Source organism: Ovis canadensis, chromosome 3 (genome assembly GCF_042477335.2).
Source record: "Ovis canadensis isolate MfBH-ARS-UI-01 breed Bighorn chromosome 3, ARS-UI_OviCan_v2, whole genome shotgun sequence".
In the NCBI taxonomy this organism is placed as follows: Eukaryota; Metazoa; Chordata; class Mammalia; order Artiodactyla; family Bovidae; genus Ovis; species Ovis canadensis.
Genome location: NC_091247.1, coordinates 92,649,736 through 92,672,552, shown reverse-complemented (window position 1 = coordinate 92,672,552; position 22,817 = coordinate 92,649,736). Strand labels below are relative to the sequence as shown.

The window sequence follows — 22,817 nt, the reverse complement described above, 5'->3', positions numbered from 1 at the left end:
AGTTCAATATTACTAGGCATGTGAAGGAGAAAAAATATTACTTATTGTTAGGAGAAAAATGAATCATAGAAAAAGACCTAGCGGTCGCTCTCCGTCAGTTGTCTCGTTGGTCAGCCGCCGCCTCCTCAGCCACCCGCTGTAGTCTTCGAGCTTGCGACTCGAGGACAAGCGTCCTCGGCGCGGAGAGGCCGGACTCGGAGTCGTCGCCTGAGTGCCTTTCATCTGAGAAGTTCAGGGCACTTTGTAGAACTTCTGCTATACAGGCTGTGGGTCTTGCAGCATATTTGTAAGCAATGGCTGCCATCCGGAAGAAACTGGTGATTGTTGGAGATGGAGCCTGTGGCAAGACTTGCTTGCTCATTGTCTTTAGCAAGGACCAGTTCCCAGAGGTGTATGTCCCTACGGTGTTTGAGAACTATGTGGCAGATATTGAAGTGGATGGAAAGCAGGTAGAGTTGGCTTTGTGGGACACAGCTGGGCAGGAAGATTATGATTGCTTGAGGCCTCTCTCCTACCCGAATACCGACGTTATACTGATGTGTTTCTCCATTGACAGCCCTGATAGTTTAGAAAACATCCCAGAAAAATGGACTCCGGAAGTCAAGCATTTCTGTCCCAACATGCCCATCATGCTGGTTGGGAACAAGAAGGATCTTCGAAACGACGAGCACACAAGGCAGGAGCTGGCCAAGATGAAGCAGGAGCCAGTAAAACCTGAAGAAGGCAGAGATATGGCAAACAGGATTGGTGCTTTTGGGTACATGGAGTGTTCAGCAAAGACCAAAGATGGAGTGAGGGAGGTTTTTGAAATGGCCACGAGAGCTGCTCTGCAAGCCAGATGTGGGAAGAAAAAATCTGGGTGCCTTGTCTTGTGAAACCCCTGCTGCAAGCACAGCCCTCATGCGGTTAATTTTGAAGTGCTGTTTATTAATCTTAGTGTATGATTACTGGCCTTTTTCATTTATCTATAATTTACCTAAGATTACAAATCAGAAGTCATCTTGCTACCAGTATTTAGAAGCCAACCATGATTATTAATGATGTCCAACCCACCTGACCCACCAGGGTCCTTCTGACACTGCTCTTAACAGCCCTCCTCTGCACTCCCACCTGACACACCAGGTGCTAATTCAAGGAATTTCTTAACTTCTTGCTTCTTTCTAGAAAGAGAAACTGTTGGTAACTTTTGTGAATTAAGCTGTACCTACTTTATAACTAACATGTCCTGTCTGTCATCTATCAGCTGCAAGGTACTCTGGTGAGTCACCGCTTCAGAGCTTTACTCCTTTTAACAGATTTCATTGGCATAGCTCTGAGTGGCTATCCAGTTTTTTGAAAATGTGCTCAGCCAGAAAGGCCCAAGTCCACGCAGCTGTGGTAAAGTTACAGTTCTGTGGTTTCATGTTAGTTACCTTATAGTTGCTGTGTAATTAGTGCCACTTAATGTATGTTACCAAAAATAAATATATCTACCCCGGACTAGATGTAGTATTTTTTGTATAACTGGATTTCCTAATACTGATATTTGTCATCTTCACAGAAAGTGTATTGGTTTTTTTTTTTTTTTTAAAGAAAGTGTATTTGAAAATAAAGTCAGATGGAAAATTCAAAAAAAAAAAAAAAAAAGACCTAGCAATGATGTAGATCAGGTAACAGAACAAATCCCAGTTAACCGAAAAAGATTCAAATGATAACCAAGCATGCTCTTTGACTACAATGGAGTTAAATTAAAGCTCAGTAACAAAGACATTTAGAAAACCGCAAGGTATTGGGCTTCCCAAGTGGCACTAGTGGTAAAGAGACACAGGTTCGACCCACAGCACCCTTCTAGAATAGTCTTTGGAAACCCAGACCTAGGCCTCTGTCTTCCCCTTCTCTAGCGTCCTGGAGCTTCTTGGTGATGGAGGGGCATCTCAGGCCCTGTCCAGCCCCCTTCCCTTCCACCTGCTGGCTTCAGAGTCTGTGGCTTAACCATATTTAGGAGGGCCCCTGTGCAGGGATCACAGGAGAAGGCCTTTCCTGGCTCTTCTCCATCCCCACGTGCCTAGATATACTGGTGCCTTCCCAGAGCCTCTCTCCACCCCTCTCTCCCTGTGCCTGGCTGTGAACAGCCTCTGTAGGGTTCTCTTGCCCTCTGGCTTCCAGTTCAGCTTGTGGGAGGCTCTGAAGGAGAGATCAAGGTTATTTGTTTGTTTTTACGTTGCAATTCTTATGTTTTATTAAATTTGCCTATAGTTGATTTACAACATTATACTAGTTTCAGATGTACAGCATAGTGATTTAATATTTTTATAGATCATATTCCATTTAATCTAGACAGCATATTAAAAAGCAGCGACATTACTTTGCCAACAAAGGTCCGTCTAGTCAAAGCTGTGGTTTTTCCAGTGGTCATGTATGGATGTGAGAGCTGGACTATAAAGAAAGCTGAGCACTGAAGAATTGATGCTGTTGAACTGTGGTGTGAAGACTCTTGAGAGTTCCTTGGACTGCAAGGAGATCAAACCAGTCCATCCTAAAGGAAATCAGTCCTGAACATTCATTGGAAGGACTGATGCTAAAGCTGAAACTCTAACACTTTGGCCACTTGTTGTGAACAACTGACTTTTGAAAAAGACTCTGATGCTGGGAAAGACTGAAGGCGGGAGGAGAAGGGGAAGACAGAGGATGAGATGGTTGGATAGGATCACCGACTCGATGGACATGAGTTTGAGCAAGCTCTGGGAGTTGGGGATGGCCAGGGAAACCTGGCGTGCTCTGTAGCCCATGGGGTCGCAAAGAGTTGGACACGACTGAGCAACTAACTGACTATCAGGGACCTCCTCAGTGGTCCAGTGGTTGAGACTTCACCTTCCAACACAGAGGGGTATGGGTTTAATCCCTGCTCAGGGAGCTAAGATCCCACAGGCCTCACAGCAAAAAAAAAAGATTAAAAAAAACCCAAAAAACCAAAACATAAAACAGAAACAATATTGTAACAAATTCAATAAAGCATTTAAAAGGTCCACATTAAAAAAAAAAACTTACAAAAAATTCCTACAAAATAATGGCCATATTTCCTTGTGCTGTACAATATATTCTTATTGCTTATCTGAGACTGAAGTATTTTATCCCCACTCCCTTCCAGGATTTTCCTGGTGGCTCAGTTGGTAAAGAATCTGCCTGCAATCCAGGAGACCTGGTTTTAATCCCTGGGTTGGGAAGATCCCCTGGAGAAGGAAATGGCAACCCACTCCAGTATTCTTGCCTGGGAAATCCTATGGACAGAGGAGCCTGTGGACTACAGTCCATGGGGTCACAAAGAGTCGGACATGAGTGTCTAAACCACCACCCTTCCAGTTCCAATGCTGTGTTTCCAATAATCACACCCCAAGCCCTGGGCTTCCAGGGCCCTTCCTCCTCCCAGCTCTCATCACGCTTCATTTACGCAGCTTCCTCCCCTTGCCCCTTCGGCTTGGAGTGGTAATGGCTCCCCACAGTTGCTAGCTTTAATTCTGCAGCCTTGGTCCCCTCAACCTCCACCTTGCTCTGTAACTTCTATGAGTGCTTAACGAGAGGCTAAAAATTCAAATGCCACCAGGAGTGACGCTGATGATCTGAATTAGGGCAACTGCTAGGTGGCAGCATAAATGCCCGTGAGTAGATTGAACCTGGGAGGTGGACATTGGGATAAACTGGGGTGCACAGTTTACCCACAGATCACCTTCTGAAGGGGGTGGTCGTGTCACAGTTCCAGCAAGGTGGTCTGATTTTCTTTCCTTTTTTTTTTTTTTTTCAAAAGAAGCAGAAACTCTGGACTTTTGCATGAAATATTTCCATTTCTAAATATGGCTCAAATTCATACACCACCCTGGGGCCCCAACGAAATCTGTCTGCTGGTCACCATCGGTTCGCAGCCTTCACTCTGAAGCTGTTCGCTTGCCTGCCAGGCCCCTTCACACCTCTCTTCATTCGCGGTTCTCTTTGCTAGGAACGACTTTTTCTGCTTCTTGGCCTGAGCAAACTTGCGGTCCTTCAAGAACACCCTCACACCTCACTTTCTCTCTGGAGCCTTCTTGAAGCCCCCACGCAGTGCCTTCCCTATGCACCCAGAATACTTTGTCCATGTTAATATTCATGTTAAGACAGTCATCTCACTTTGCTGCCACTGTTTGTTAGCAAATTCTCCACAAGTTGTCCTGTGCCCAGGATCATCTTGTGTCCCAGGTCATGAGCTTCTCAAGGTCAACAATCTCTTTCCTATACATCTTTGTAGTCTGAGCATTTAGCCTGATGGCTGAAGCAAGGTGATGCAATAACTTTTTGCTAAGAAAGATCCTCAGCTCTACAGGGCTTTAGTTGGACCAATGTCTGTCTCTGGAGGCAGGAGACCAGTGTCACGTGGGCTCACCGGGTCCTGTGGGGTTAGGTTATCCAGACCTGGTGTTGGATGCTATGCCACCATTAGACATCTCACAGGTCAGATAGGTCTTTGGGATTCTCTCTGGTTTCTTTTCTATCATAAGAGCTTTGATTCTAGGCAAAAAATACATTTTCTGACCAGTATATTACCATGAACTTTGTCACAATCCAGGTGAATTTGACAGAAATATTTTCCCCCCAGGTTTATAAAGTTAGAAGTGACATATGACATTGTATAAGTTTAAGGCGCACAGTGCAATGATTTGATACAGGTATCTATTGCAAAATGATTACCACAGTAGAGAAATTAACACTTCCACTCCCTCACATGGATACCATTTTTGTGTGTGCAGTGAAGACATTCCATATCTAATCTCTTAGCAAATTTCAAGTAGATAATACAGTATTTTAAACTATAGTCACAATGCTGTACATTGTATCCCCAGAACTCATTCATCTTACAACTATGAGTTTGTATCCTTTGACAAACACTTCTCCCCCTTCTCCCCCCAATCCACCCCAAGCCCTAGGCAGCCCTACTCTGCTCTGTTTCTCTGAATTTAACTTTTTTAGATTCCACATGTAAGTGAGAGCATACAGTATTTATCTTTCTCTGACTTATTTCACTTAGCATAATGCTCTCAAGACTCATCCATCTTGTCACAAATGGCAGGATTCCCTTCTTTCTCATGGCTGAACAATATTCCATTGTGTGTACAGGGTCCATCTTTATTCATTTATTCATCGATGGACACTTGGGTTGTCTCCATAGCTTGGCTATTGTGAGTAATGCTGCAGTGCACAACAAAGAGAACCAGAGTTCATTTTCTTCAGTTATATACCAAGAAGCGGGATTGCTAAAATAAATGGGTGTTCTGCTTTTAATTTTTTTAGAAAAAAAATTTTTTGATTTGCATTTCCCTGATGATTAGGGATGGTGAATGTTTTTTCACGTACCTATTGGCTGTTTGCTTGTCTTCTTTGGAAAAATATCTATTCAAATCCCCTGCCCATTTTTGAATCTGATCGCATTGCATCACATCAACTCCTTATGTGTTTTGGGCATCTACTCCTTATCAGATAGATGGTCTGCAGATATTTTCTCCTGTTCCATGAGTTGCCTTTTCATTTTATTCTTCTTTTACTGTGCAGAAGCTTTTTAGTTTAATATAGTCCCTCTTATTTATTTTTGGTTTTGTTGCTTCTCTTTCAGGTCATATCCAAATAAATTATTGCCAAAAGCAATTCAAAGACCTTTCTCCCTATGGTTTCTTCTGAAAGTTTTACAGCCTCAGATCTTACATTTAAGCTGTTAATCCATTTCAAGTTAATTTTTTGTGAGTGTAATAAGATAGGGGTCCAATTTCCTTCTTCTACATGTTTTTATCCAGTTTTCTCAAAAACATTTATTGAAGAAACTATCCTTTCTGCATTGAATATTCATGGTTCCCTTGTGAAATATTAGTTGACTGTATAGGCAAGACTTTAGTTCTGAGCTCTAAATTCTGTTCCATTGGTCTGTGTGTCTCCTTCATTGTGACAGGAATTTTGTAATCCTTTACCATTCTACTCTCTAGGTTAGTCCCATACAAAAGAGTAGAGCCTTTGGAGAATGTTCACTCTCTCCACGGCTCCATTTATTTTCTCACTGATAGTCTGTATCCAGTAAACTTCCTTTGGTCTAGTAAATTAACTACTAGGCCCTGAGCCCTGTGAGCATCTTCTGACTGGAAATGAGAAGATATGTATAGATGAGAGGAGAAAGATGGGAGGGGTTTTATCCTAGGCCTTTAGTCATTCTTGAGTTTGTCTGTAACAGGGATGGAGCAGGCTTGAAGCATGCAATGAATGGTATGAGACACTTAGCCACTCAGCCAATTGTCAGCCTCACCATGGTCCTGACAGAAGGTTCAGTGAAAGGCGGGTCTCGGCCTTCTCCCCAGGGCCCTCCAGGCCGCACGGCCTTGGGCCAGCGAGTGAGCTGGGGGCCCCGGGGACAGGCTGAGGGCTGTGTCCTGCAGAGCTCCAGAGCCCTGGCCATGGCTGTCCACTGGCTGGGCCCAGACCTCGAAGCAGCTGAATCTCTCCTTATCCCCACCACTTCGACTTGATGGTGATAGTATCCAGAAGTGGCAGTTGGCGGGACCCAGCCCCTGTTTTGGTTGCCTGAGGAGCCTGAGGGCCAGCTGAGTCCTGGGCGCCTGGCTCCCTCAGTGAAGATGGCTGCGGGGCATCTGGGGAATCTGGCCTTGAGGTCTGCCTCCTCAGCCAGGCCTCAGCACTGGCGGGAAGACCCAGACTGGGTGCTGGGTGAATGCTCTTGGGCAAGGTAACTGGCCTGTGCAGGGACCCCTCCTCTTAGCCAAGACGTGGACCTCAGATGAGTCTTGGGACCTTGCCTGTTTTTGTGAGAACACAGAATAACATTTGTTTTGGTGAGGTTTACAGGACCATTGTAACCTCAGCGTGATTTCAACTCAAGAACAAAGGATCTGACACAAAGAAGTTTGCATTGACTAATAATGCCCCGTCCCCACCTTTCCTCTAAAAGTGCTTTGCTGAAAGTTTTCGAGGGAGTTCAGGGACTTTAAGGCATGAGCCCTGCAATAAACCTTTCTCTGCTCCAGAGTCTGACGTTTTGGTATTATTCGCTTCACTGTGCATAGGGCATGTAGACTTGCATTCAGTAATACTTTCTATGGATTCCTACATATTCTCTAGGGAGACCTCAAATCAAAACAGGCAATGATGTGAATTATACTCTTATTTCAATTGAAACATTTTTTATATGTTGGAAATAGGCAGTGGAACAAGTACAGGAGCAATCTAGCAACTGACCACTAAAAAATTGTATCTCCCTTCCATAATGCTAAACTTTAGAATTTGTCCACTTTACAATGTGGATTCCCCCAAAAGCAAGGTCTGAGATGAAAACTTGAAGATAAATAATTTATTTTGGAGGTAATCCCAGGAAGCAGGAGTGAAGGACCAAAAAGAGTGAGGAAAAGCCAACGATAGGTACCTTGAGCTAGTTACCACTGTGTGAAATTGGGGTTCAGTCCTACTGGGCTCCCACTGAAGAACCATTTAATGTCACCACTGAGGAACAATATAATGTCACCTCTGAATTGAGCCTCTGAAGATCTGGGGGCACTTATCTATCAACTCCCATCATCCTCTGGTTGGAAGTTGCCATAGGATCATTAATTTCTCCCTTCCACCACCTGGACACAGACACACACACACAGATCTTAGCGACCTGTGTAATGCTCAGAGTGGAACAATCTTGCAAAGCTACAGCTGAAATTACATGGTCCAACAGCGTATGATGTGACCAAAAAAAAAAGACATGTGCTATAATTAATTACATATTTTTAATTAATAGAGGTAATAAAAATCACATTTTTTCATGAAATTTGGGTTTTTTCCTTGTAACTAGAAGTTCCCATTTTGCCTTTTGAAGATATTCCAGTTTAGTACACTGCTGAGTCTAAAAACAGCCATTAGCATTCAGCCAAATGTGTACTCTATTATGCCTCTAACGCATCTCAAGATGCCTGTCAGAAAGCATCCCTTCTTACAAGATAGCTCATCTTATTGCCCCAGACTGTAACAGCCCTGAGTACCCTGAGAAGCCAAATAATTATAACAGGTCTCTGGTGAGTCCGTGAATTACCAGGAAGGAGAAAGACCATGGTGGGTAAAATGGGGTTGGGGAAATGGGGCCATCTATGATGGGTTTTGAACAAACTGATAACCAAACTGAGGAAAAGGTTGCAAAAATAATTCATAGAAGAAAAAAAAAAGCATGCCACATCTCATGGAAAAAGATAAAGTCACTCCCATTCCTAAGCACTATCTAATTTAGTCTCCAATGGTACCTGGCTATACAGCAGTTTCCGCTATATTGAGCCCCTGAACTTTTACAATAATTCTCTTTCACTTGAGCCAGTTTGAATACACTTTTATCTCCTAAAATCAAAAGACCCGGACTAGATCAAATTCTTCTTTAGCATCTCTTGAGGTTGTTATCTCAGTTTTCCTCCTTTTACTTTTAAAATAATAAGTTATATTAATAGCTCTCAAAATTGAACCATCCTTGCTTTCCTGGAAAGCCTTCTCATTCCAACTCTTCTGTAGCCAGCTCCTTCTCATCCTTTTTTCTCAGTTAAATGCCATCCCAACAAAGAGGCCCTACTTTCCCCTCATCTATCTTGGCCCTTCCTCTACAATTATTCTCCATCATTGAATTGTATTCACTAGGAAAATAGTTGAACTCATCACAGTTTTTAATGATATATGTATTTTTTTGACTAGATTAATGTCTGTTTCCCGCACTAGATAATAGCTCCAGGAATTATGTCTGTTTTCTTCACCACTAAATATTTAACATCTGACTTATTAATATGACATATAGCAGTTGCCTTAATTAATTGAAAGGATGAATGAATGGGTGGATGATGGCTAAATTCCTGGATAAATTGAATAGATAAATTAACTAGATAGTGAACTATTATTTTGTTATATTGCAGGAGTCTGTTCACTGATCTTAAGGACATTTGCACCTAAATCCTGTATCCACCAAAAATATCTTCAATTAGGACAAAATAGTTTTACAGTCAGACAAAAGGTGAGATAATTCAGTGGCAACACTATAAGCAACACTATGCAACATAGCAACACTATGACTTCACACTATAAGTCATACTAATGAGTACTCTATACAGGTGAACACTATGTTATTTTCATTCTGGAAAAGAAAGTACAGATAATGTAACTCTAGTAAAAGTGTACTGAGGACCCAGTACTAATGGTATTGTTTTTGAGTTGAACATTGAGAGGTCATAAACACTCTCAATCTGTGGCTGGGGTGTTTACTTGAGTATTTGAAATACTGACATAGGATAAAGGGCATATATAAAGCAATTGGGAAACAATCTTTTTTCCACAAAGCCATGCACTTTGAATTAGAGCAAACTTTAAGGTTGACCCCCAAAAGTGTATGATTCACATTCTCTAAAGACAATATACTAAAATGATAAATTAATCATATGGTTTGAACATCTACAAGAATAATAACAACTTACTCTTTTCATTAAGAAAAGACTCAAATAAGGTCTCGCCCAGCGGTCCAGGGGTTAAGACTCCACACTTTCAATGCAGGGAGCACAGGTTTGATCCCTGGTCAAAACTAAGATCAAAGCTGTGCAGTGCAGTCAAAAGATTAAAAAAAAGAAAAAGAAAAAAATGCCTCAAATAATTTTGGCCAGGAGACAGATGAATAAATAGAAAATTGAAAACAAACTACAAAATAAAAGAAAAACATTACATATCAAAATTACAAGCTGTAGTCAGTTGATTCAGAAGTAAAATAATCTCTATTAAGTTAACCAAAGAACAAACAAAATAAATGCTCAACTCAATAATTTACAAAAGAGTCAATTAAATGCCTGAAGAAAATGGAAGAAAATGAAGATAAAACCAGGAATATATAAATCAACAATGAAAAAAGCATTCAGTTCAATGAATAAATGCAAGACTGTTTTCTTGGAACAAACCTCTACCAAGTTCAAACAAGAAAAAAAATGGTAGAGAACTCCAAAATTCAAAGTAATAAAGCATTATAATAATAGTGAATAATTTTATTTTCAAAGAAAGCTAATCATTATGCTAATGACTTTTAAACATCCATGAACTGACCAATTTCTTGCTAAAAATGGTATGGACCTAACAGAAGCAGAAGATATTAAGAAGAAATGGCAAGAATACACAGAAGAACTGTACAAAAAAGATCTTCAAAAGAACTGTACAAAAAAGATCTTCAAGACCAAGATAATCACGATGGTGTGATCACCCACCTAGAGCCTTGGAATGTGAAGTCTAGTGGGCCTTACTTAGAAAGAATCACTACAAACAAGGCTAGTAGAGGTGATGGAATTCCAGTTGAGCTCTTTCAAATCCTGAAAGATGATGCTGTAAAAGTGCTTCACTCAATATGCCAGCAAATTTGGAAACCTCAGCAGTGGCCACAGGACTAGAAAAGGTCAGTTTTCATTCCAATCCCAAAGAAAGGAAATGCCAAAGAATGCTCAAACTACCGCACAATTACACTCATCTCACACGCTAGTAAAGTAATGCTCAAAATTCTCCAAGCCAGGCTTCAGCAATACGTGAACCGTGAACTTCCAGATGTTCAAGCTGGATTTAGAAAAGGCAGAGGAACCAGAGATCAAATTGCCAACATCTGCTGGATCATCGAAAAAGCAAGAGAGTTCCAGAAAAACATCTATTTCTGCTTTATTGATTATGCCAAAGCCGTTGACTCTGTGGATCACAATAAACTGTGGAAAATTCTGAAACAAATGGGAATACCAGACCACCTGACCTGCCTCTTGAGAAACCTATATGCAGGTAAGGAAGCAACAGTTAGAACTGGACATGGAACAACAGACTGGTTCCAAATAGGAAAGGGAGTAAGTACATCAAGGCTGTATATTGTCACCCTGCTTATTTAACTTCTATGCAGAGTACATCATGAGAAACGCTGGACTGGAAGGAGCACAAGCTGGAATCAAGATTGCCAGGAGAAATATCAATAACCTCAGATATGCAGATGACACCACCCTGATGGCAGGAAGTGAAGAGGAACTAAAAAGCCTCTTGATGAAAGTGAAAGAGGAGAGTGAAGTTGGCTTAAAGCTCAAAATTCAGAAAATGAAGATCATGGTATCTAGTCCCATCCCTTCATGGCAAATAGATGAGGAAACAATGGAAACAGTGTGAGACTTTGTTTTGGGGGGCTCCAAAATCACTGCAGATGGTGATTGCAGCCATGAAATTAAAAGACGCTTACTCCTTGGAAGGAAAGTTATGACCAACCTAGATAGCATATTCGAAAGCAGAGATATTACTTTTCCAACAAAGGTCCATCTAGTCAAGGTTATGGTTTTTCCAGTGGTCATGTATGGATATGAGAGTTGGACTGTGAAGAAACCTGAGCCCCGAAGAATTGATGCTTTTGAACGGTGGTGTTGGAGAAGACTCTTGAGAGTCCCTTGGACTGCAAGGAGATCCAACCAGTCCATTCTGAAGGAGATCAGCCCTGGGTGTTCTTTGGATGGAATGATGCTAAAGCTGAAACTCCAATACTTTGGCCACCTCATGCGAAGAGTTGACTCATTGGAAAATATCCTGATGCTGGGAGGGATTGGGGGCAGGAGGAGAAGGGGACGACAGAGGATGAGATGGCTAGAAGGCATCACCGACTTGATGGACGTGAGTTTGAGTGAACTCTGGGAGTTGGTGATGGACAGGGAGGCCTGGAGTGCTGCAGTTCACGGGGTTGCAAAGAGTCAGACACGACTGAGTGATTGAAATGAACTGAACTGAACTGAACTTGCTAAAAATGTAAGTCACCAGCAGAAAATTTAAATAGGCAGACCACTCTGTTTAGGGAAAATTCTGAGAAATGTATTTAATATATCCTTCAGCACATCCAAAATTTAAAAAATAATATTCATATGAAATTGCAAGTGATCTAGAATAGCTAAAACAAAGGAGAACAAAAAGAACTCATTTTTCCTGATTTCAAAACTTACAACAAAGCAATGGTAATCAAGGCAGTATGGCATAGGCACCAGGGTGAACAAAATTGACCTAAGAATAGATTAAGGGAATATAATTGAAAGTCCATTCATAAAACCATACATTTATCATTTTTGACAAGGGTGCCAAGACAATTCAATGAGGAAAGAACAGTCATTTTGAATGGTGCTAGGACAAATGGATGTCCCCCAGCAAAAAAAATGAAATTGTCCCTATCTCATACCATACATGACAACTAACTCAAAACAGTGGCTTGTTGTTTTTCAGCCACTAAGTTGTGTCTGACTCTTTGTGACCCCATGGACTGCAACACAGTGGCTTCCCTGTCCTTCGCTATCTCCCAGAATTTGCTCAGATCCATGTCCATTGAGTTGATGATGCTATCCAACCATTTCATCCTCTGCCACCTCCTTATTCTTTTGCCTTCAGTCTTTCCCTGCATCAGGGTCTTTTCCAATAAGTTGATTCTTCACATCAGGTGGCCAAAGTATTGAAGCTTCAGCTTCAGCATCAGTCCTCCCAATGAATATTCAGGATTCATTTCCTTTAGGATTGACTGGTTTGATCTCCTTGCAGTCCAAGGGACTCTCAAGAGTCTTCTCCAGCACAACAGTTCCAAAGTATCAGTTCTTCAGCACTCACTCTTCTTTATAGTCCAACTCGCATATCCATACATGACTACTGGAAAAACTACAGCTTTGGCTATACAGACTTTGTTAGCAAAATGATGTCTCTGCTTTTTAATATGTTGTCTAGGTTGGTCATAGCTTTTCTTCAAAGGAGCAAGCATCTTTTAATTTCATAGCTGCAGTCACCAGTCACCAGTCACAGTGATTTGGGGCCCAAGAAAATAAGATTTGTTATTCTTTCCATTTTTTCCCCCTTCTATTTCCCATGAAGTGATGGGAGTGGGTGTCTTGATCTTAGGTTTTTCAAAAATTTTGAGTTGTAAGCCAACTTTTTCACCCTTCTCTTTCACCCTCACAAAGAGGCTCTTTAGTTTCTCTTCACTTTCTGCCATTAGAGTGGTATTATCTGCATATCTGATGTTGTTGATATTTCTCCTGGCAATCTTGACTCCAGTTTGTGATTCATCCAGCCCAGAATTTTACATGATGTACTTTGTATAGAAGTTAAATAAGCAGGGTGAAAATATACGGCATTAATATACTCCTTTCCCAATTTGGAACCAGTCTGCTGTTCCATGTCTGGTTCTAATTGTTGCTTCTTGACCCTAATATAAGAACTAAAACTATAAAACTCTTAGAAGAAAACATAGGAGTAGATCTTTGACCTTGGGCTAGGCAAAGTTCTTAGATAAGACACCAAAAGCACAAGCAATAAAGGAAAAATTAGATAAATTGGATTTCATCATAATTAAAATCTTTTGTGTTTAAAAGGACACTATCCAGAGAGTGAAAGGACAGTCCACAGAATGAAAGAAAGTATTTTCAAACATACTGTAACATATGAAGAACTTACAACTCAACAATAAAAATAGCCCAATTTTAAAATAGGCAAAAGATTTGCATAGACATCACTCCAAAGATATACAAATAGCCAAGACACATGAAAATATGCTCGACATCATTAATCATTAGAATTTGTATCCTACTGTTGTGTGAAAATTGCATGAGACTTAATTATGTTGAATTGGTTCACAGAGCTTTTCAGGTCTATTATAACCTTTTACTTCTGTATATTCATTCTATTAATTTTCAAGAGTTTGATATTGAAATTCCAACTAAAATCTTAATTTATCTACTTTTAAAAAAATGTAATATATAGTGAACTATATGTAAACTTGCTCTGTATTTTTCAAGTCTCCTGTAAGTGTGTTATCATACTCTTGTAATTAAAAAAAACGAAAATTAAAAAATGCAAATAAAAATCTTATTATCAAGGCAATGGCAGCCCACTCTGGTACTCTTGCCTGGGAAATCCCATGGATGGAGGAGCCTGGTGGGCTACAGTCCATGGGGTCGCGAAGAGTCGGACATGACTGAGCGACTTCACTTTCACTTTTCACTTTCACTTTTCACTTTCATGCATTGGAGAAGGAAATGGCAACCCATTCCAGTGTTCTTGCCTGGAGAATCCCAGGGATGGAGGAGCCTGGTGGGCTGCCATCTATGGGGTTGCACAGAGTCAGACATGACTGACATGACTTATTATCAAGAAGTCAGATAATAACAAGTGTTGATGAGGATGTGGAGGAATTAAATCCTACCTACACAGCTGGTGGAAATGTACAATGACACAACCACTCTGGAAACAGTTTAGCAATTCCTGAAATGATTAACCATGGAGTTACTAAATGGCTCAGAAATTTGGCTTCCAAGTATAAACACAAGAGAACTGAAAATATATGTCAGCATAAAAACTTGTGCATGAATATTCATAGAAACATTATACATAACAGCTAAAAAGTAGAAAAACCCAATGTCAATCAACCAATGAATAGATTTTTTTATCCTCCATCCCTGGGATTCTCCAGGCAAGAACACTGGAGTGGGTTGCCATTTCCTTCTCCAATGCATGAAAGTGAAAAGTGAAGGTTAAGTTACTCAGTCATACCGAAAGTGAAAGTATTAGTCGGTTGCCCAGTCGTGTCCAAATGTTTGCAACCCTGTGGACTGTAGCCCACCAGGCTGCTCTGTTCATGGAATTCCCCAGGCAAGAATACTGGAGTAGGTTGCCATTTCCTTCTCCAGGGGATTTTCCTGACCAAGGGATCAACCCCGGGGCCTCCTGTACTGCAGGCAGACTTTTTACCATCTGAGCCACCATAAAAGGAATAAAGTACTGATATATTCTACAACATAAACGAATCCTAAAAACACAATACTAAGAGGCCAGTCACAGTAGACACACACTGGTATGATTCTGTATACATGAAATGCTTAATATGTAAAATAGATGAATCTGTAGATTAGGGCTTATCAGGGTCTGAGGAGGGGAGAGGAAAGTGTCTGCTCATGGGTACAGGGCTTCTTTGTGGAGGAAGGTAGATATGTACTAAAGCAATGGTGATGGTACACTGGCACAATTTTGTGAGTATACTAAGAACTGCTAATGGTATACTTAGAATGGGGGGAAATTCATGGTATAGTAAATACATCTCAATAAAGCTATTACTAAACAAAAAAGATAACTAAAAACCCCATTATGTTGGAAAGGAAAAACAGATGAAAAAATCACCAAACTGAAGAAATGCACTATTTCCATTGTTTTTGTCTCAACTATACATAAATATACATTTACTGAAAATACTATTGCTCAGCATGATGAAGATAGGGTTTAAAACATTCAGGAGAAGTAGGTGAAAACAATTAGATAATTTGTGATTTTTTTTTTCTTGTAACTGATAAGAGCATAAATATAATTAATATCATACATTTAAGCGAACCTATTCATGGAATCCAAAATTATTGTTTGCTTTGGTCTTTAGGTGGGAGCGGGGGTAGTTAGCATGAGCAAAGAGTTTTTGGACATATGACCATATTAGCACAACATTGAGAAATAAATGATTCTGCATAGAGAACATTCTTGAAAAGTTTGATGTGCAAATGTCAAAATTAGCCAGCATAACTACAAACATTGCTGTTGTGATGTTGCTGTTAAGCTGGCATTTCGTATGAAGCAATTTGATGGAAGCCCCATTCAGTATGGAAACAGAATTTAAGTTTGTTGTGTCATTCACCAGGAATCTCTCTGTTGCTAAAACATTAAAAAGAGAATTACTGATGACTACAGTAATTAACTCTGTATACTAGATTCCCCAGGGTGGTGAATCTAGTATACAGACATTTCAATACACAGTGAATTGGTAGCACAATATGGTGGGCTGCAGCACTACACAGAAGTTATGTAACTAACTAGTGTCTTAATATGAATGGAATTTTTTTAACTGTAAGGGGGGAAAAATTGCACTGCTCACATCATCTGAAGGAAGGTGTCTACCTCTGCTCACTAATTAAAATTGGATTAAGTCTTGGCATTTTTCTTTGTCAAGATAATATCTCCAAAATGACTTTGAAGGCATTCACAAGTACTGTAGTTCCTCAAATGTGTGATTTTGTTTTTTCATTCTAGACAAAGTGTATCTTTGGGAAATTTATTCGACAAGAAATAACGGCTCACTTTCCTACACAAAAATCAGCTTTCTAGTAATAAAAGTGATGATCTGAAATTTGTTAATTTGTTCATGTATATTTATATCACGTTAGATGTTTCTCTTCATAGTTTAATAAAAATAAAGTTTGATAACTTAAGACAGATTATTTTTTCTACTGGGTTTGTTTCACTCAATTGTGTGACTTCCCTCACTCCTGTAGGCATTTTTATCCCTGTTTTCTGTGCTGTTTAGACATATACAAACATTTATGTACTTGTACAGTTTTTTCACAAATAATAGGCTATACTATAAGTATTAACTATTCAATTTGCTTTTTCACAGAATAATACATTATGAACATCCCTCAAGGTGAATAGACATCAGTTCAAATCATTCTAATAGTTATACAACATTTTATTGTATGAATATACTAAATATATTTTATTGAGCTATATGGCTTTCGATAGACATTCCATTTGTTCTCAGTACTTTGCTTCCAAAAATCAATATTATGCATAAGTTTCTATATACTGGTATGTTAATTTCTTCAGTATGGAATCTCACATGGGAATGGCTAGGTTAAAATTTTGCATGGGTCTGCTTAGAGGAATATTTAGCTAACAGTAACAGAAATCCTACTAACAAAGGCTTAAACAAATAAGGATTTGTTTTTCCTCCTATAACAAGGGTCTGGAGGTAAGTAACAGTAGGCATTGCTTGAGAAACCCAAGCTCTTATATGTTTTTCTGTTGATATCCTTACTGTGAACAAAAAGAACAGTGTTGTTCATTATCCAGTTATACAAAGGGTTAAGTTGCAACCCATTGTAGTCACCCACCTAGAGTGAGCCTTCAGGGAAATTCTGGATGGAGGAAACAGGATAAGGCATTCTGTGAAAAAAGCTGTGGATGCTGGATAGGCAACTAACGGCATCTGCCATCAGTTCAGTTCAGTCACTCAGTCGTGTCCAACTCTTTTCGACCCCATGGACTGCAGCACGCCATCACCAACTCCTAGAGCTTGCTCAAGCGCACGTCCATCGAGTCGGTGATGCCATCCAACCATCTCATCCTCTGTCATTCCCTTCTCCTCCTATGTTCAGTCTTTCCCAGCATCAGGGTCTTTTCCAATGAGTCAGTTCTTCGTATCAGGTGGCCAAAGAAACTTGGTGGACTACAGTCCACAGGGTCACGCAGAGTCGGACACAACTGAAGTAACTCAGTGGTACAGCACACGTGCTAGGATTGGTTCTAAATAAATTATAAGAATTCACATATCTATCTTTAGATTGGAGCCTACTTTTTGCAACCTCTATATATTGTTAAAAAAAAAAAAGCCTTTTCCATTTTTACTGATTTAATTGATCTAAGTTGGCCTTGGCCTGCAATGGCTTGAAGCAGTATTTCAGTTCCTGGCCAGGGATTGAAGTCAGGCTGCAGCCGAGAGAGTGCTGAGTTCTGGACACTAGACCAGTGGCCAGCGACAAGGCCTTGGCCTATACAGTTTTGCAGAAAATGAATATCCATGAAGAAATGGAAAGTAGTGAAACAAGTGTTTATTAGGTGGGAAAAGAGTACGTGTGGATAGACAAAGGCAGGCTCAGAGAGAGAGCCACACCCTTGTGGTAATTTGAATAGCTTTTAAGGAGCTTTTGAGTTTCTTTGGCCAATCATCTTGCTTTGCCTGGTCCTGAGTCTGTAGTTGGTATATCTCAGGAATCTCCCACATGTGTACTCTCCCATCTCTTAGCCAAGCTGGATTCCAGTCAAGAGACCTATGGCTAGCTTGACATCACTCCACTTTGGACCTCCAAGGAGCTTTATCATGGGGAAGGTTTCCTTGAATTCGAGAAGGAGAAATATATGATCTCTTCTCTGGGGAGGGTCCAGCCTCCTCTCTTGCTCCTGCTCTTGCTCCTGGAGTTTCTGTCTACTGGAAACAAATTCCAGCTGCTCACCCTGGGGCCCATCTATTTCCTGCCTCATAATATATGAAAAAGTGTATCAGTGATGTTTAAACTTACATGTTCTAACAATTAATGACATTGAACATCTTGTTATATGATAATTGGCCATTTAGATTTTCTCTTCTTTGAATTATTATTCAAATTCTTTATTCATTTTTAATCAGTGTTTTTCTTTTCCTTATGATTTGAATCTTTTTGTGTGATAGTAACTATTTTTTTTGTCATTTGTATTATAAATGTTTTCCCAACGTATTTATCTCTTGCCTTTATGGTGTATTGTGCTGTGGCAGGGCTTCCCAGGTGGTTCAGTGGGTAAAGAATCCACCTGCAATGCAGGAGATGCAGGTCTGATCACGGGATCGAGAAGATCCCCTGGAGGAGGGCATGTCAACCCACTCCAGGATTTTTGCCTAGAGAATCCCATGGACAGAGGAACCTAGTGGGTTACAGGTTGCAGAGTCAGACACAAAGCAAACGAGCACACATGCATAGTGCATTAAAAATATTATGTATGTAGTCCATTTTGTCTGTTTTTTCCTTAATTGCTTCTGGGTTTCTTGTCTTGCTTAGGGAAGTCTTCCTTTTCTCCTTCAATGAATTAGAATCATTCCAGAGCTTACAGAACTGTTCATTTCAAATTCAAAGTGAAAATAACCAGATGTTCAAACAACTTAGGGAAACAGAAACAGACAGAGAGCTATAGCTCAGTCTCATGTATAGATGAACACTAAAAAATTCTAAATAAAATTTTAGATTTTTTAACTTGAAGTCCATTTAAAGAAAAAATACCACAACCAATATAGGGTTGTAGGGCAACAAAATTTGCCACCCCAAAATGTCTCTTTGTCATGCAGATTATTTCAAGCTGAAGACAATCAAGGCCAAAAAAAGTAGAAACTTTGATCTTCTCTCTAACCGCCTGAAATAGATAGAGGAGCTTTCTAGGAAGGAAGCCATCACCACAGAAAACTATAGTTTGAACCAGGTGTGTAGGCAGGGAGGAACCTAGCAAAGTCTATTAATTAAAATTCTGTGTCCCGTTGTCTCTGCATGATCCATCAACCATTTATTTACCAAATACTTGCTTTTTCATCTCCATGTGAATGGCCTTCGCTTTTGAAGCCCCAAACTACTACCTCCTTGTCTTTAGCTGAAGATGGTATGATGATATGTCTTTAGATGAAGACCGTGAGAACTTCAGCCATTTCAGTGAGTTGCTCAGTTTTCCAGATCTCTCCCATGTATAACCCGCCTGTCAATGCAGAAGACGTAATAAATGTGGGTGTGAACCCTGGGTTGAGAAGATCCCCTGGACAAGGAAATGGCAACCCACTCCAGTATTCTTTGTCTGGAAAATTCCATGGACAGAGGAGCCTGGCGGGCTGTAGTCCATGGAGTCACAAAGAGTTGAACACGACTGAGTACACCCATGTATACACGCTATTAAATTTTGTGTGATTTTCTCTTGTTCTCCTGTCTCATGTCAATTTAATTCTTAGACCAGCCAGAAGAACCTAGAAGAGTAGAGGAAAATGTCTTCCCCCCAGGGGAGCATATCCCAGTACTACAAGGATAAGGGACAGCTAAAAACACACATGAGGCTTCCCTGGTGACTCAGTGGTAAAGAATACGCCTGCCAATGCAGGAGATACAGCTTTGATCCCTGGGGTGGGAAAATCTCCTGGAGAAGGAAGTGACAACCCACTCCACTATTCTTGCCTGGAAATCCCATGGGCAGAGGAGCCTGGAAGGCTACAGTCCATGAGATTGCAAAAGAGTCGACATGACTTATGAGTCACCCAGCCCCCCATTTTGCATAAGGTACAAAATGTAAGTTAAATACGCAGGGTGACAACATACAGCTTTAATATACTCCTTTCCCAATTTTGAATCGGTTCGTTGTTTCATGTTCAGTTCTAACTGTTGCTTCTTGTCCTTAATTAGAAATATAAATATTTTTAAAAGAAGAAATATTACAAGTGGTTAAACTGTACCCTTAGCAAACCATAGCAAAGCAACTAAAAACTCTATTGCAATTAATTTAAAGAATTCAGTTTGTTGACCAAATATAAGCTTTACAAAAACTGGTAACATTTCAGCTCTCAGCTTGTCTTTTCCTTGGGAAGCTCTCATTCAACCCTCCTGGCCTACTGGAGATGTTTTGTTTTGGTTGTTTGTTATATGCTCTCATGGGCCTCCGTTTCCGCATTATTAAAACTCAGAGAGGTTTCATGAAGCTTAAACGAGTTAATACATAAAAGCCCTTAGCCCTGGCACATAGCAAATGCTCAATAAATAACTATTGCATTGTATTATTAGCAGTACAAACTATCTGCACCGCACATCAGTTTGTTTGGGTGGTTTCACCCTCATTGATCCCTGGGAATCGTGTTACATGCACACAAAGCAAGATCTCAGTGTAGGTGTGTTGTGAAGGATCTTTGAAGCTGGTTCCCTCAACCAAGTCAGGTGTCTGTCAAGGGAACATGGTAGAGACGAGGGGAGCCAAGTGTTCACTGGGGAACTGGGCCAGCCGGGTTTCATCATGCCAGCTGCCTGGGAAATGCATGCAGACCTGTGCCCAGCCACTCAGCCGTCATTGCACAAGGCACAGGAACATACCCTCGGGGAGACTCACATAAGAACAAAACAGGTATAGTGTGTCTGCCAGGGCCCCCCACCCCTGAACCAGAGGGCAGTGAGAGGTGACAGACACAAAGATGAGACTCAGAGGCCGTGTAACCACCTGATTCCTCAGGGACTCCTGCAGGCCCTCCTTGCTCACACCCCTTCCAGCCCGCCCCAGGGCTCCTGCCCGGGAGGGGACAGCTAGAGGACCTCACTGGCTGACCAACTGTGGGAAACTGCTGCTCAGCAAGTACTTTTTAAACCATGTTTAAAAACTGCAGTATAGTTAATTCGCAATGTTGTGTTAGTTTCAAGTGTACAACAAAGTGACTCAGTTTTATATATATGTTTTTTCCCAGATTCTTTTCCATTATAAGTTTTTATAAGATATTGAACATAGTTTCTTATGCTATACAGTAGGTCCTTGTTGTTTATCTATTTTCTGTATAGTACTGTGTATATGTTAATCCCAGACTTCTAATTGATCTCTCCCTGTCCTTACACACACTATCCCCTTTAGTATCCATAAGTTTGTTTTCTGTGTCTATGAGTCTATTTCTGTCCTGTAAATGCATCTATCTGTATTTTTTTAGATTCCACTTATAAGTGGTATTTGTCTTTCTCTGACTTATTTCACTAAGTATGATAATCTCTAGGTCCGTTCGTATTGCTGCAAATAGCATTATTTCATTCTTTTTATGGCTGAGTTAATATCCCATTGTATATATGCACCATATTTTCTTTGTCCGTTCATCTGCTGATGGACATTTAGGTTGCTTCTATGCCTTAGCTATTATAAATAGTGCTACTATGAACACTATGGGGTACACGGGTATGTGTATCTTTTCAAATTAAAGTCTTCTCTGAATATATGCCCAGGAGTGGGATTTCTGGATCATATGGTAATTCTGCTTTTATCTTTTTAAGAAACCTCCATATTTTTCTCCATAGTGACTGTACCACTTTACATTCCCACCCACAGTGTAGGGGGTATGTAGAACATTCATTCTCCCTATCCAGCATTCATTATTTGCAGACTTTTCAATGCTGGCCCTTCTGACTGGTGTGAGTTGATATGACTGGTGTGAGTAGTCTTGGTTTGCATTTCTCTAATAATTAACAATATTGAGCATCTTTTCATCTGCCTATTGGCCATCTGTCAGTGAGTACTTTGAGTTGACCAGGAATGGATTTGCTGGTAACCTTTCTTCTACTCACGGATAAGGAAATGGCAACCCACTCCAATACTCTCACCTGGAAGATCCTATGGATGGAGGAGCCTGGTAGGCTGCAGTCCATGGGGTCGCTAACAGTTGGACACGACTAAGCGACTTCACTTTCTTCCACTCTTAACCTGGCAATCTGAGAGTAACATTAGCAGAATGAATATGTACACACTTCCCACCCACTCCCAGGGCCCCTGAGGAGCCCAGAAGCCCATGCAATTTACACCCAGGATGTTTATTTAGTTAAACTTTCATAGAGGGAATCCCACTTTGGCATTTAAATCCCACTTCAAGATCTCCAGTGACTGGCTTAGTCTTGGTCCTCTCCTTAGATTTCTATGTCTGCCAGACTTTACTCTTTCCTTTCGCCCCCTCACTTTGCTCCCAAGCGTGGGATGCAGGCATCCTATAGCAGTAGCATGACAAGTGACACGTGTCGTGAACACAGCAACCAGCCAAGACTCAAGGTGTTTTTTCTTTTTCTGACAGAATTAAAATATTTGGGGTTGCATGAGACATGGCCTTGGTATTAGATTTCAATTCAGTTTAGTTCAGCTCAGTCGCTCAGTCATACCCAACTCTTTGTGACTCCATGGACTGAAGCACGCCAGGCTTCCCTGTCCATCACCAACTCCTGGAGCTAGCTCAAACTCATATCCGTTGAGTCAGTGATGCCATCCAACCATCTCGTCCTTCATCATCCCTTTCTCCTCCTGCCTTCAATCTTTCCCAGCATCAGGGTCTTTTCCAATGAGTCAGTTGTTCACATCAGGTGGCCAAAGTATTGGAGTTTCAGCTTCAGCATCAGTCCTTCCAATGAATATTCAGGACTGATTTCCTTTAGGATTGACTGGTTTGAATTCTTTGCAGTCCA

At 40.7% G+C, this 22,817-nt stretch overlaps 1 pseudogene; it reads left to right on the top strand.

The window, feature by feature from the left end:
• Positions 1–204: 204 nt before the first annotated feature.
• On the top strand, positions 205–1,007 carry LOC138437072 (transforming protein RhoA pseudogene; annotated as a pseudogene).
• Positions 1,008–22,817: the final 21,810 nt, after the last annotated feature.